Genomic DNA, 16009 nt, shown 5'->3' with positions numbered 1-16009 from the left:
CTTTAGTCGGACGAAATTTGAAATAAAATTAAAAATTAAAAATAGAATAATGATTTGATATTTAAACTTTAATTATAATCATGAGATTTTTATTAATATATATATATATATAATGATTTATGATTTAAAAATGTATTCAGTTTTGATTCGAAGTGTGGACAGAGATCGATCGATTTTGGATTTTATTTGTTATATCAAAACTACGATTTATCATCTTTTATTGTTTCCACGTAGTAAAAATTTCAAAAAATCATCATTGATGATAAAAATCTTCTTAAACAAACAAATCAGGAAATTAAAAAAATATATATATATTGTTGATAAAATTGGTTATTTTTATATGACAAATAGAATTATAATGAAGTAAAGTTTGCAAAGAAGCAATCTGTAAGTGAGAAAGGGTGGAAAAGAAGGAGAGAGGGGAAGAAGGAAGAGGAAGAAGTAAGAGTGGGTAAAGGAAAAGGGAAGAGGAGGGAGCAGGAAGAAGTATGGAAGAAAGGAGGAAAATAAGGAGGAAAAGAAACAGAAGAAGAGAGAGAGAGCACGAAGAGAAGAGAGGGAAGAAGAAGGGGGAGAAGGAGAAGGAGAGGGAGAGAGAGAGAGCAGAACGAGAATAGGGATTAGAAGAAAAGAGAGAAGAAAAAGCAGGAAACAGAGCAATAAGGGAAAAGGGAAAGGGGAGGAAAGAGCAGGAAGAAAATAGGGAGAAGCGAGGGAAGGAGGAGAAGTGAGAGAAGAAGATGCAGGAACAAAGGAAGGAAGATTCAGAATATATGCATACGTTATATATTCATATGCATTCAAGAAACATTTTAAATCTCTTCAGTGTCGATGAAGTACTAGCCTACCTAATCATTAAACTACTTTTCCTCTTAATATGAAATAAATTACTTAAAGATGATCTATAAAAAAAATCACATTAGTTATAAAATATCGTTTTCTTTATTATAAAATGTCTTTTTGATAGTTTCCATACCAAAAAAGTATTTAATTTAATTTAATTACACACACTAAATTTAATAATAAAGAAGAGAAAATGCACACGACCCAACATCAAGACGGCAAATACAGAATCAACTGAACTAAAATAAAGATGAAAGAATGCCAACAGTGTTCGAATTTATTACACTACATAGTGTTTAAGCAACAAAGAAGAATTACGAAACGGTTTCAGATTATCAAAACAATTTAATAACATTGTATACAATTTTATTAATTAAGAATAGGTATAAAGAATAGGTTTCAGAATCGCTTCTATGTACAGAAATAATTAAATTACATGATAAATAAGACGAGAAACGATGATAAAATTAGGCAATATCTTTACAAAATAATAATAAATCCCATCATAAATTGTTGAGATCCTGAATTCTTAGCACAGGAAACCATAGAGAGAAACCATTGGTTGATCTTACAAAATAATCATAATTTTCAGGTAAAAATTTCTATTTTTAAAATGTAAGATTGATGTTATTGTTTAAACATTACTGATTTACCAAATCAATCTTGTGGGAATCAAGCAAAGGTGATAGAACAATGGGAATCGATCCAAAACCTCTTCTAATGGAACATTAGTGTGATAACGCTTGGCCATCAGAATGGGCTTTCAGAAGCTAAGATAAAATGAATATTATTCTAGATAATGATGATATTTTTCAAAATTTTTCACTCTTAACGATAGATAAAGGGTACAAAAAACATGGCAGACAACATATAGATGGACTAATAAATTACATCTCGAGCCATAAATTTTATTACATGATGTAAGAATTACATATATTCTCACTCTTACGTTTCTAAATTATATATTAATATAGGTATATACGTCGTATACTTTTATTAAGGTGTGTCGTGGGTTCGGTCCTCAGATAAGAAGATACTGAATGAAGTCTTAACATAGAGTACGTTAGATTTTAATCATCGAATACCATAATCGAACTTAACGTATGTCGTGGTTAACGTTCGGTTATCATCTGTGGTTATAACGTGGTTAACTTAACGTTCGGTTATCATCTGAGAACCGAACCCACGACATATGTTATGTAAGCTCGATTATGTAACCAAACGTGGAAATACATAAACAGCGCTAATTCAGTTTTATTAACAGGTTTTAATGGGCTGAATTTTTAAATTGCATACCTACACATTCCAATTGTCTGTCTGTCCTTCCTTAATCTAGAAAACGGAGTTAGATGGATAAAAATCGAGACTACATATCCATATCCGATCTCGATTTTCATCGTGAATAGCTAGAGATCCTCATCATCCTTCATCCTTCATCCTTCATTCTAGAGAGCTTGGAGATGAAGACCCCGATTACTATATATAAAATTCCAGTCTGGACCGGAAGTCAGGTGAATTTTTTTTTTAAGTTAAATGAAGATTAAAGTAATTTATTCAATTATTTCATTACTATAAATTCTCTTTTCGACATTAAAATCGATTCGAACCTCTTGATATAGCCTTGTGTACGTTAACACAAGAGTTTTTAATGCTTAAAAATTAAAGGAAATTTTAAAAAAACGAAATGTTAATTAGTGCATTAGTTGAATGTGGAGCCAGGATATTTATTTCTTCAGCATAATAACAGCGTTGTATCGGGAATGACAAGCAGATTCCATTCGTTTCTTCGAGCATGAAGAGAAAATGGAGATGGGAGAAGATACTACACGTTTTTCCCATTTGTATCGTCTTGGGAAATGCCTAGTCTCAGCATCTAATGACTTGTTTGACACTTGTCTATCAACGACATTCTTTGTTTAATCCACTCACAAATTTCTCAAAGACATCAAACACTTCTAAAAAATTTCGTTGGATGAATATGTTAAGTTTTTATCAAATATTCTCGATTTTCTTTAATTATCCGCTTATTTTCTTGCTTTTTTAAATTTCTTTCTTACAAGAAGTTTCCTTCTTCAGCAATTAAGCAAATAAATTTGCTTTTAATCTTTGGGGGTGCCTCATCAAAGGTGCCTCATCATGAGGTACTTACTGCCTTGCATCAGTTAATTTAGATAAATATTTTAAAATTGCATTTATTAAGTTATAACTTTATTATTATCGGATGCAATCTTGGATTAATGTATAGAACCACTGTGGCTCGCGAACCGCAGGAGGCACTCTAAATCCTTATTACGGCTCCCGTATATCGAATCCTCTACACCTTATTACTTAGAAGTGGGGGGTCAGAATTTGGTGCTATATATAATAAGACTAAAATCCGACTCCCCTCTACACATATAATAAAAATACGTGAGAGCCCAGTATGGAGTCTCTCACGTATTTCCGATTCGTATGGTTCCTAACAAGATTTGGCACCCCCGATACAAAAAAATACCCATCTGTGATCATCTGCAACCTTATAAACTGTAAATCTTTACACAGAAATCTTAAAAAGATTAAGATTTTTCTCGAATTTTTATCAAGAAAAGAAGAAAGAAATTCTCATTCTTTCATTAATTTATGAATCATAACATTGAGATAATGTCTCCTTTTAGGGGTTTTTATTAGGTAAACAAGGAATTTAAAGGAAATTTTATTAAGCAATATACCTTAAATTAAATTAAAGAAGAAAAAAGATTCTATCCAATAAACATAAAGTATAAAAGACTTAAATTCCGTGGCACGCTTGAAGATAACACAAAATATATGTACAACTCGCCTATATCTGACATTATAATGGATAAAACTACAATAAATATAATTATGCAGTTGTTACGGACCATTTCGTAAATTATTAACACATTCAGAAATTAGTTTGCATACATATTTATAGATTTTTCTTTAATTAGTCAATGAGAAAATCAGTCACGAAATTTTAACGGCATCGTTTAATTAGAACGAAACGTTTCGTGATGTGTTTATCAAGTTATACAGCTTTATAAAGTGCTCGATTTTCGAATTTCGTATAAAAAAGTAATAAATTCTATTCGAAATTTACGAATTTCAACAATAAAATTTATTGAAATAACCACGAAACTAGAACATAATAGTGTTAAATTGATAATTATTTATATAGAATTCCTCACTGGTGAGAATTAAATGTTGTGTGATTCCAAGGACAATAGATTTTTTTTTTAAGATAAAGTACTTACAGACAATCGAACGAACTAAAAATATACCAGCTTTTCGGGAGTAATATAGTTAATTCTCTTATATAAAACTTCAACACTGACGAAAATTAAATGAACTTACAAGATTCTAATATAAAATACGTACAGACAATCGAACGAACTAATAAAAAAAATTTCCTTATATAAAAATAACAACTAATTTTTCCATATATTATTATTATTAATAAAAACTCAATTTTATCTCGCTGGTTTTATATAGAAAACCATAGAAATTGGTAGAAATACCCGTAAATTTTTGTATTTGGATTTTTTTTTCTAATGCTGTACTCAATGAGTGTGTAGTTTATTCTTCGAATCAAAAACATAGTTGTTTTTCAGCGAGACATGGCCTCTACAACATGATAACATTTCGTGTTATCGATTACACTGGAAACGTATCCTTTCAGTGACAATGCTTCCATATCGTCTACTACACGAAAAAGCATGGTCCTATGTGACTTCCACATCTTTTCACAACCGGATACCATACAAATAACATAATTTTCCCTCCACTGATGCCGAAGAAAGGGGGAAAACGGTAGAAATAACACCGTTTTGTATCTACGATTGCTGAAAAACTCTCACTTATTCAAATTTTCCTGTATTTTTTTTTTTTTAACCTTTCCTCTTATTGGCTCAGCAGATTTAGGATTAAATCAAATGAAAATAATATTTCTTCTTGGTCGATCTTCTCGAAAAGGAATGGCAGTTCTTGAAGAAAATAATGGGTTTTTTTTAAAAAAACACTGCACGAAAATTTAATCAATAGAAGATATTTATGCGAATTTTTCATGATAAATCTTCTATTTGGCATCTTAAATTTGTATTATGTATCATAAAATAATGTATTTTTCTACATAAAGTGATTGAAAACTAAATTATTCAATGAAATTGAATGTAGAATCGAGAATTTGCTTATTTTGTAAGGTATTTTTATCCCTAAATTTCATATAATATAGGAATTATATTTAAAAAAAGAAACAAAGATGTAGGGATTTTTCCACAATTTTCTAACAAACTTTAAACTGATTTCTGAAATATTCCTAAATTCACTTTTCTTTACGTAGTAAATTACTTTGATAGACTGAACGTTTGGTTCAGTTTTTTAAGAATTCACTATATCGAGAATCCAGTATGAATTTACATACACTGACTCAAACTGTACATAAATAACCATATAAATATAAAATTTAGTAAATTATCGATATAGCGAGGTAAATCATCCACTTATATATAAAGAACAGCAAGGATCAACAAAATTGTTCGCTATATCGAGTGGCAAGTTCATACTGTACTGATCATTCGATATGACGAAGAACTTTATGAGCCATTGCTATTCTATAGTCAGTGGTTTAGCTTAGACTTTTGAGAGTTCACTATATCGAGATTCTGCTATATATTGAACAATTACGGAAGAAATTATATATAAATGTCTGATAAAATAACTCACTTTATTGAGGAAATAAAGAGTATAAACTCTTTCAATTTGGTCATATTTATATACATAGAAACAGCTTATGAAGTGATCCTGCGAATGCTTATGATGAGGTCCTTTTGTATTTGAGAACAAAACGTCCTGAGTTTAAGAATAAATCCTGTATTTGAGAAGAAAGGATCCTGCATTTGAGAGGAAGACATCCTGTATTTGAGAAGAAAGGATCCTGCATTTGAGAGGAAGAGATCCTGTATTTGAGAAGAAAGGATCCTGCATTTGAGAGGAAGACATCCTGTATTTGAGAAGAAAGGATCCTGCATTTGAGAGGAAGACATCCTGTATTTGAGAAGAAAGGATCCTGCATTTGAGAGGAAGACATCCTGTATTTGAGAAGAAAGGATCCTGCATTTGAGAGGAAGACATCCTGTATTTGAGAAGAAAGGATCCTGCATTTGAGAGGAAGACATCCTGTATTTGAGAAGAAAGGATCCTGCATTTGAGAGGAAGAGATCCTGTATTTGAGAAGAAAGGATCCTGCATTTGAGAGGAAGAGATCCTGTATTTGAGAGGAAGAGATCCTGTATTTGAGAGGAAGACATCCTGTATTTGAGAGGAAGACATCTTGCATTTGAGAGGAAGAGATCCTGTATTTCAGAGGAAGAGATCCTGTATTTCAGAAGAAAGGATCCAGTATTTGAGAGGAAGAAATCCTGTATTTGAGAGGAAGACATCCTGTATTTGAGAGGAAGACATCCTGTATTTGAGAGGAAGACATCTTGCATTTGAGAGGAAGAGATCCTGTATTTCAGAAGAAAGGATCCAGTATTTGAGAGGAAGAAATCCTGTATTTGAGAGAAAGACATCCTATATTTCAGAGAAAGAGATCCTGTATTTCAGAGGAAGAGATCCTGCATTTGAGAGGAAGAAATCCTGCATTTGAGAGGAAGAGATCCTGCATTTGAGAGGAAGAGATCTTACATTTGAGAGGAAGAAATCCTGCATTTCAGAGAAAGAGATCCTGCATTTGAGAAGAAGAGATCCTGCATTTGAGAAAAAGAAATCCTGCATTTGAGAGGAAGAGATCCTGTATTTCAGAAAAAACCTATATCTGATAAGAGACCCTGCATATCAGAAAAAGAGATTCTGTATTTGTTTCTTATCATCTCTAATCTGAAATGTACAAAAATTATTTATCATGATAGATACAAAGAGGGGGAGAGAGGAAAAAAAAGAGAGAGAGAGAGAGAGAAAGAAAGTACACCACATGTTACCATGACAACGATCTGGGAATATCTGGAAAATTTCGACGTTTACCACATTTACATTTGTTTACGCAACACGATATCTCCCCTTTCTTTCTTTCCTCCCCTTTTTCGTCATCCCATAGATCAATACGAGTTTGTCATTTCTGCCAAATAGTTGAAATGTACTCTGCTGGCTTTAGGGGTAAAGAGATTCGACCTCTCAGTAACGTTTTCCCGGATTAAACATTTCGTGAGAGCAAAAATGACTAATTCCTTCATTCGATAAATAAGTTTTATTGGTCTGATTTTAGAAATTTTCGTACAATCTGTGTAAAAATATGTATTTTCGTGTGTGTCGCGTTCCATCGCGTCGCGTTGCGTACGTGACATACACGAATTAATGGCTAATATTTAGATAAAAACGAAAATTTATATATGTATATCGTAATTATTTTAATTTTCCTAAGTGTTATATATATATATATTATTAAAAATATGGAAATATAATAGAGAAATGCCTTATTGAATGAGCGACGCGACTAGCTCAGATGTCACTTCAACAATTGACAAAAATGAAAATAAAAAGAAAATTATTAATTACTTTTATTGTAGAAATTATTCTGAAAATATCGCATTCCTTTTATATAATAAATCAAATATGTTGGTATTAAGAAACACTCGAAATAACGACACGATCGTAATCACTCATCTTCAGCGAGTCGCATCGCGTCGCGCGTGTATTACTAATTAACATCGCTATTTTTTTCTTTCACCCCTTATAAAGACGTTATTTCTACATTTATTTCCACTAAAACCGCGCAAAATATTTAAATTTTCCCGTTTACAACGTAAAATTTCACCTACATTAAATAAAATTTCGCGAAATAACGAGTGGAAGCGACACGACGCGACACGACGCGACGCGCCGAAAAAAAAATTACAGCAACTTCGTGACGAAATATCGAAGTAAACATGATTATTTCTTGTTATAAACGTTATTACGAGGTACACACACACCCATAAAAGTTATTATTTATGACTAATTTCGATAAGATTTTAGCGTATTGACCTTTAATGACTCGCTTTATTAAAATTACAATTTTTCATCAGAAATAGGGGGAAGAGAATTAATAACAGGGGGTTTTGTTGCATAATAGGAGGACAGACATACATTACTTATGATAAAATAAGCCATTGTAAACTACTCGATCAATTATTCATGAATTTAAATTATGAAAATTCATTCTGTTGGCGTAAACGTAGGCCATGTCTATGATACTTTATTGATTTATAAACAAGTAAACATGTTTCCCCCCGCGTAAACGCACGAGGAAACACTACATCACTTTTCCAATTTTCAGTTCCATATATATATATATATATTTATTTCATTTTTTTCTCCCTTACGCAACGAAAAATTAATTCATTTTTCTTCGCTTCTATGTGCTCAATACACGTTGCTACCATTCAATTGTCTATGTTCTCTGATAAAATTATCGACGAATTAAAAGAGCGTAAGTCTGCCTGTCTGTAGAGCTAAAATTATTATTATTAACAGCATGAGTTTCTGTGCAAATTTCGCGTATATTAATACAGGGTTATGTGTTTCTTAAATCATTTTTTATGGGAATAATTTATGAGATATTTATTGATTTTATTGCTTCGTACTCCTGTCTGCCTGTCTGTCTGTGGAAGATATTTTAAGACTTTGTAGCAAATACTTGGTCTCTTATAATCTAAATTGATAAGATTGTTGCCGAGTTAAATGTGAATTAAACACACTCATCTGTCTGCATGTCTGTCTGTAAGTATTATTAAGAATGTAGTATGTTTCTACGCGATTTTAGTATATTTTAAACATCTTAAAGACGTAATTTTAAGTGTTTATACGTGTAATTTATTATAGAATTTAATAAATGTATAGATAAGTAAATCGTTCGTTCGTAAGTCTGTCTGTCTGTCTTTCAAGCGTGTTTGAATGGTTGAAAAATAAAGTTTTTTGTTTTTAAATTCAGATATGAATTATTTATCACGTAAATTGATAAAATTATCGATTAAATAAACGTACGTTCGCATGTCTGTTTGTAAAACTGGCATATAATATTAATGATATTTATTCTTACGAACAGTTTTGTTATTTTTAATTTCTTAATCATATTCGTTAAGTATTTATGTGAGGAATTTAAGCTAATGAATTTATTGATAAATCGTTCGTTCGTCGGTTTGTCTGTCGATCGTGTTTAAAAATTTCATATCGCAATTATTCGATATAAACGTAAATTATTTATCATCTAAATTGATAAGATTATTGATGAATTAAACGTACAGTACGTTCGTGTGCCTGTCCGTCAAACCAAAACAAATAACGTTAATGATGTTTATACCAAAGCATGTATCGTGTATATTTATTAATTATTTACACCGTTATATACGCTTATAAATCGTTAGTACGTCTGCCCATCTGTACGGGGCTTTAAAAACAATCGATAGTAATCATATATTAATTAGTTTTTAAAAAATCGATAAATTAATGGTACGTCCGTTTGTCCGGTTGTAAATTATACAGAAATATAAATAATTTTTTTAAAAATTTAATTAAAACTTTTGATATTTACGAGGAAATATCGAATAGAAGGGGCATTAATCTATATTCTTTAACTGGAATGCAAGTGATGAAGAAGAGGAAGAAGTTGAAAGAAATTGCAAAAGATCAATAGGAGAAAGGATTTTTGGAGAGTGAACATTAACTTAGTCTTGAGGAGTGAGATAACATTTTGTATATGATGCGAAAGGACGTTATCATCTACTAATATATGAGAAGTTTCGCACCTGGAATCACATCCAGACAGGTGACACGATAAGGGAAAGATTTACAACATCTGTATTACTGAAAAGGGCAATTTGTCTTTTTCAACACGGTTTTAATTACCGATTTTTTCTTTGCATTTTCCTCTGTTTTAAATATATTAAATAATTAATTTAAAAAAATTAAAATAATTATTCGATTTTTGAAGATGTCAAACGAACAGAAAATGCGTGTTTTCACCCCCTCTTTGAGAATACAAGAAGAAATTCTCGTGAAGGAACACGCGAGAGAAAAATATTCTCTTATACTTTTTACAGAAAGAAATTCTCACAGAAAAACACGTAGAAAAAGAGTTCTCCTGGAGAAACACACAAAATTAAAATTCTCGTATACTTTTTAGACATGGGAAAAAAATTCTCCTGAAGAAGCACACAAGAGAAAAAATTCTCGTGAAGCATAAAAGAGAAATAATTCTCGTGAAGTACACAAGACAAGAAATTCTCGTGAAGCACGCAAGACAAGAAATTCTCGAGAAGCAGCATACAAGAGAAAAAATTCTCGTGAAGCATAAAAGAGAAGAAATTCTCGTGAAGTACACAAGACAAGAAATTCTCGTGAAGCACGCAAGACAAGAAATTCTCGAGAAGCAGCATACAAGAGAAGAAATTCTCGAGAAGCAGCATACAAAAGAAAAAATTCTCGTGAAGCATAAAAGAGTAAAAATTCTCGTGAAGTACACAAGACAAGAAATTCTCGTGAAGCACGCAAGACAAGAAATTCTCGAGAAGCAGCATACAAGAGAAGAAATTCTCGAGAAGAAACACACAAGAGAAGAAATTCTCGTGAAGCATACAAGAGAAGAAATTCTCGTGAAGCATAAAAGAGAAAAAATTCTCGTGAAGCATAAAAGAGAAGAAATTCTCGTGTACACAAGACAAGAAATTCTCGTGAAGCACGCAAGACAAGAAATTCTCGAGAAGCAGCATACAAGAGAAAAAATTCTCGTGAAGCATAAAAGAGAAAAATTCTCGTGAAGTACACAAGACAAGAAATTCTCGTGAAACACACAAGAGAAGAAATTCTCGTGAAGCATACAAGAGAAGAAATTCTCGTGAAGCACACAAGACAAGAAATTCTCGTGAAACACACAAGAGAAGAAATTCTCGCGAAGCACACAAGACAAGAAATTCTCGAGAAGCAGCATACAAGAGAAGAAATTTTCCTGAAGAAGCATACAAGAGAAGAAATTCTCGTGAAGCACACAATAAAAGAAATTTTCGAGAAGAAACACATTTTAGAGAAAGAAAAAAAACTCTCGTGAAGAAACACAGAAGAGAAGAAATTCTTGTGAATGAACACACAAGAAAAAAAATCTCGTATACTTTTAACAGAGAGGAAGAAATTCACGCAGAGAAACACGTAAAAAAAAAAAGCTCGTGAAGAAACACACGAGAAGTAATACTCCTCTGTTTTAAAAACAAACAAAAGAAACACAAGGAGAAATTCTAATTAATAACGTAATCGTTCTTAATATTAATTAATTAATTTTTTAAAACACATTTATAATTGTTTAAACATCGTCATAATTAAATTTTCATCCTTAATAATTAATAAAGTTCTAAATAATAATAATAAAAAATTTAAAGAATAAAATAAATTTTTTCTTTTGTAAATTTATTGAAGTTAGAAGAATAGACAGGTCGATGTAAATACTTGGAAAAGTCGATTTTATATATTCAATGGTTAGAAATAAATACGATGAAAAGTACTTGAAGTTTGAATAGTCATTCAGCCACTCCATTCACAATACACAAGTGAATATTCACTTTATATTCTCTTTAAATATTCTACAAATATTTTCGAAACTTTTCAACTTCCGACATGGAAATTTACCTCGAAAGTAACTAAATAATCTCGAATAAAGCAGAAAAATACGAAAATATTTTTTATCAATTATTAAAATACTAACCTTTATTTATATAAAACTCCCTATTTTATTAAAATTAATATAATTTTTTTTAATTTAATTTAATTTTTTAAACTAATTTCCTGAAGGCCCTTCTTCGCTGGAAGTGCTGAAACCTTCATAATTTTCGCCATTTTCAATGCGTTGTAATAATATTTTGCTCTTAATTTTAATGATAATTAATAGAATTTAATGTATATAACAATATTTATTATTATAATCATTATAAAATATTATAATTTTAATTTTTTTTATCAGATTTAACACGTTGATACAACCCGAAACTTGTAAATTAGGAAAGAATAGCTTGACTTTTTGGGTCTTTCGACGCCAAAATTTTCATATTAATAAAAAATTTTTGTGCGATAAAGAATTTTAAAATGTCTGAAAGTACTTTAGTGTATAAAAAATTAAAAATTTTACTCAAAAAATACGAATTTTTAACGATTTTCTACAGTAGAAATGCACGTAAAAAATGCCCGAGCGAGGAAGTAATTTGATAATTTAAATACCTGGAAGAGTTCTAAAAACATGGCATTTTTAATAGATTTCTCGACAATTTAAAAGGTTTATTTTCTAGATAAATAGGATATTAACCATGTTAAGGTATCGAAAAAATTCGATTCAACTAAATCAAGTATAAAACAAAAATATCCACCCATCAAGGACGAGGAGGAGGAGGAGAACTGGGTATTATAATTTGTAAATAATTTCCTTTCAGAAGTTATTTAGAAAAACAAGAAAAAAGCAATTATTTGTAAGAGAAAAAGTAGTAATAATAAGAAAAACAATATAGCATTTACTTAAATTTGTTATCAGACACAAGGGCTTATATTCCTTTCACTTAATTTTATGAATTTCTCAGATGCCAAGAGGCGTAAAGAACAAGATAAATCTTATCACTTCTCGTGAAGAAATTTTATTTTTCCTTTTTTATATTTCTAATTTAATGTCTTACTCGTTTTAAATCTCGTTTCAAAACATATATTTACAGTCCAACCTCCTATAACGGACCCTCTAAACACCGACCCATTTTTCAGGATTTTTTTTCCCCCATGGACAAAGTTCAAGATACAAAATAACCTGCAAACAACCCGACCACGTTTTATGCCCCTGGCTGTCGTTCACAGGTTTTACTCAAATTATTATACGAGTGAACCTCCGATAACGGACACCTCTAAACGGGATACATTTTTTCAGGTCTTTTTTCTTTTTTCCTTGAATAAAAATGTATACAAAATAACCCGTAGAAAACGGACGTTTTTACTGTCCCCGTCGGTGGCCGTTGTTCGCAGGTTTGACTGAAATTAATATAAGTGCATTTTATCGATTTTTATAAACGTTTTCGTTAGTTTGTTTAATTATTTAAGGTGAAATATTTAACAATGTAAACACGAATGATACAAAAAAAAGTAATGATAGAGAAGCGAGTGGAGTCAAAAATAATGAAAGTCAAGGATCTAATTATCTCGGCTCCCGTTGTAACACGTCTAGGACAGACCTTATTCTGTATATGAAGGTTGTAATAACTCTATACATAAACTGGGAGCGAAGTATTAGAATTTATGGTTAATGTTACCTATGGTAGCCAAGATGGCGACGGGGAAATTTTAGAGGCCGACGGGGAAATTCTAGAGCGCTGTGGGGAAATTTTTTCACTCTCGTTTCCAGATGGCGACCGGGATTTCGTCATGATTTCGTCATCAACTAAAGATATCCGTAGAGGGCGCTTTGATTCTTCGAATTGCGTGTTATCGGAAAAATTATGCAAATTTTTCATCCGAGTAGGAGTGGGCGTGTTGTCGTGCCGAGAGATTTCGTGGATTTTTTCTTACTTTTGGAATTTTTCTATTACGAGGTAATTTGTAATGTCGTTAATTTTATTTGCGAATTTCGGCTTTTGGAAAAGTTGTTTATATCGAAAAGTTGGCTAAGCGTTTTCTGTGATTTTTGGAATAGATATTTCGCAACCGAGTTGTGGCAGATTGTGATTTAGAATCGGACGGATTTTGGAAACAGTGTACTGGACGACGTTTTTATCAGTTAATCGAAGCGGAGTAATCCGAGTTGGGATTAGACGAAAGAATTGATGGCGGACTGAAATTCGCCGTAAAATCAGGCCTCCAACACGCCGAGGAAGTTTGCGAGGAATGCGGCCGAACATGCAAATTGATTTATCGCAGCGACCGGAATTCCTGCGCGATGCGTTGCCGAAAATGCAGGCGGAATAGTTCGGCTTTCGATGGAACGTTCGAAGGGAAATGCGGCAATGTTTCGTGGGCCAATCTGTTGGTATTCATATGGCACTATATTGGTTTAGAGTGCACGACGAGTAATTCGGCAATTTCCTCGGGTGTTATTCTAAAAAGGTATGAATAGACTGGGCTAACCACGTACGTTTCGTTCTGTTAGTGTCCTTACACAATACGACATCGTTTAAAATAGGAGGCGTCGGCAAAACAGTGGCCGCTCGCTGTCCGCTCCCGCACCTATTGCCAAGAAGAAAAAGGTGGAAAAAAACGACAACATTGTTAAAAGAAAAGCGCAAAAGAGATCCTCTTCTCATGCCGGAGAATCAAGTTCAGTCGACGGGAAACGAAGAAAAAGAGGAAATGCTCAAAGTAACAAAGTAAGTGCTCATGTTTTTTCGGTCGTGTTTTTTAGTATTCTTAATATAGACCGTCGGGTAGAAATAACTTTCCCGTCGCCGTTTAAATGTACGGTAGAAAGAAAAAAATTCGCGGTCGCCGCGTGCAATAGACGGGCGGGGGAAAAAATCCCTACCGCCGTCTAGACTGTAGGGTAGAAAAATTTCCCCGTCGCCATCTTGGATACCATAGGTAACATTAACCGAATTTATGAAGCGAGAGAGAGCTCAGAAATCTATTTTATCTCTATAAAATCTTCTAAGACGTTTAGGACAGACGTTATCGAGTTTAAAATTCGCAAGTACACTAACAAAGGCTTCTTGACACCAAGAAAAAATAAAAAATAAAATAAAATATCTAATTACTCGGATCACCTTTATCATTTCTGTGCGTATAGTGTTCAGGACAGACGTTAATCTGAATGGTATATTATACAGACGTTATTGGCGTACAATTCTGTACACGTCAATGGAATATTAACAAAGATATTTGGGGGGATTAGAGGCTTGATTATTCGAACTCTTTCTTTGTAAAGTTGTAAAGCGTTTGGACAGACGTCGAGACGTATATTACGTGAATTTATATGCGAACTACAAGTAAAATCCAAGATATTTGAAGAATTTATACTGTAAATTATAGGGGAAAACAGAGTTTAGAACGTTACAAAAGCCGGAAGCTAATTCAAAGTACATTAAAAGAATACAGAAGCTTTAAACAGAAGAGGAAAAATAAGAAGAAATCTTCATAAGGTCACGTTAAGATCAATAAAGATGAATGAAAATGAAAGCGGGAAAGACAATGGCTTAAGTTTAAACAAACTGAAAGTGGCAGATATGGGGATATTACGATTAATAACTGGAGTCGTCGGATGCAGACAATAGCCAGAAAAGATATCAAACAGAGATATTAAAAATAACCTAAGTGCTAATAGAATAAGTGACTGCAGCAGACAATTTTGGGTTAAGATGATAGAGATTGTAAAAGAAGGGCGAGTAATGAAAATCCCTAAAAATCTACTTTACAAAATACGAGAACAAGATGGAGGAGTGGTAGTAAAATAAGACATTAATGTCCGAGTTAGGCAGGAATAATATGAAAGTGAGAAAAGCGATAAAAGTTTTTTTTTATCATGTATCTATCTATCTTTTTAGATCTGTACAGATATATAACAGACCTACATAGTATAGTGTATTGTGAAGTATGTAACGTAGTGTATAGTGTACTGTGTAGTGCAGTTTATAGTGTAGCTTATTACTGAAAGGCGTGGGTTCGGACCCGATTTTTGTATACGGATTTAAAAATTAATAAGATCAATTTTAGTGTAAATATAAGGGATGCGCGTCAGACTGTAAATGAAGAAATTATCACTTGGAATGCATTTTAAAAATTCAAATCTTCTATTCTTTAATACGAATTTTAGATACAGCCAAACGAACAGACAAGAAAAATATCACGGAAAAAACTTGCATATTTCATTTCATTTGCCGTTGAAAACAATGCTCCGAGAAAAATTTAACGAAGGAGAATCTACCATTTTTATTTTATTTTATTTTATTTTTTTCATTTTAAAGCGCTTAATAATGCAATGTTCTGAAAATAAACAATTGTTTAGAACACTCAAGAAGATAGCTTTCGTCACTTTGACTCTTTCTAACCTCTCAAAATAGATTTTTCTCTTGCCTCTTACGAATAAAACACGTAAAAATATCTCCATTTATAAATATATTTTGCATACTTATCTCCATATTTGTTAAATTTGTAACTTTCCTCGTCTAAATAAACGAAATTTTATTAATTT

At 32.0% G+C, this 16009-nt stretch overlaps 1 protein-coding gene across 2 annotated transcripts in view; it reads right to left on the bottom strand.

Moving 5' to 3' along the window:
* LOC136987867 (complexin-like) overlaps positions 1–16009 on the bottom strand; it is a 226363-nt gene that overhangs the window by 190744 nt on the left and 19610 nt on the right. The gene's annotated exons all lie outside the window — the stretch shown is intronic.

Source organism: Centruroides vittatus, unplaced genomic scaffold (assembly GCF_030686945.1).
Source record: "Centruroides vittatus isolate TY-2023 unplaced genomic scaffold, ASM3068694v2 scaffold_2802, whole genome shotgun sequence".
Lineage (NCBI taxonomy): Eukaryota > Metazoa > Arthropoda > Arachnida > Scorpiones > Buthidae > Centruroides > Centruroides vittatus.
Note: the sequence above shows the minus strand (reverse complement) of the source record. Positions and strands in the feature narration are given on the sequence as shown.